Below are 1,043 nucleotides of genomic sequence, written 5' to 3' on the forward strand. Positions count from 1 at the left end.
TTTTAAATAGGGTGCTGTGTGCGGGCTGCTGGCTGCTTGCTCTGTGGCAGAGGCTGCTCATCTCAGGTACATGAATGGCTACAACAGCGGGAGCATGTTGCTCCCTTCACCCTCGAATACCGAGTCTTCTTCCAAAAATGAAAACAGACAATATATCTCTCCATTTCATGATGGTCTAATTTATGCAGATAAGGATGTGTTCCACACTGTAGTTGAAGTGCCTCGCTGGTCTAACACAAAAATGGAGATTGCTACAAAAGACCCTTTAATCCCAATTAAACAAGATGTGAAAAAAAGGGAAACTGTTATTTTGCAGATCTGTCCCTTTGTAAAGGATATTGGCTGTAATGGTAGCCATGACCCAACTGACGCCTGTGGAATGGAAAGCAAGGTATGTGCAAGAGGGGAAGTGATTAGGGTGAAAGGTCTGGGCATATTGGCTGTGATCAATGAAAGGGAAACTGATGGGAGAGTGATTGCCGTTAATGTGGATGGTCCTCATGCAGCCAATTATAATGACGTTAAAGATGCCAGGGGCTGAACCCTGGCTACCCAGAAGCTACTGTGGACTGGTTCCGAAGGCACAAGATTCCTGATGAAAACCAGAGGACCAGTTTTCTTTCCAGGCAGAACTTAAAGATAAGAACTTTGCAACTGATATTATTAAAAGCACTTATGGCCATTGGAGAGAATAAGTGACAAAGAAAATGGAATGAAAAAGGAATTAGCTGCAGGCATACCAGTGTCCGAGAGTCCCTTCACGTGTCATCCGGACGCTGCCAACGCCATTGCGAATGCTTTATGCTTTACCTCCGCCGTGGGGCCGTGTGAATCTGCCTGCAGGACACCAAACAGACGTACATCAGTGGTTCCATAACCAGAAAAACTGAGGAAATTTCTTTGGAATACAAGCTGATATTGCTGATACGCAAAGGTAGTGGTTTTCAATACTTTAACTTTATAGAACTAATCTAATTAACAAAGCAAATTCTGCTGTGACCAATCCAATATATTTAGTGTGATATCCATATAAAAGCATTGTT

The 1,043-nt window shown here is 43.1% G+C and overlaps 1 pseudogene; it reads left to right on the top strand.

Annotated features, from left to right (window-relative positions):
- Window positions 1-1,043, top strand: LOC102769622 (annotated as a pseudogene).

This window comes from Myotis davidii, unplaced genomic scaffold (genome assembly GCF_000327345.1).
Source record: "Myotis davidii unplaced genomic scaffold, ASM32734v1 scaffold1439, whole genome shotgun sequence".
Taxonomy (NCBI): Eukaryota; Metazoa; Chordata; class Mammalia; order Chiroptera; family Vespertilionidae; genus Myotis; species Myotis davidii.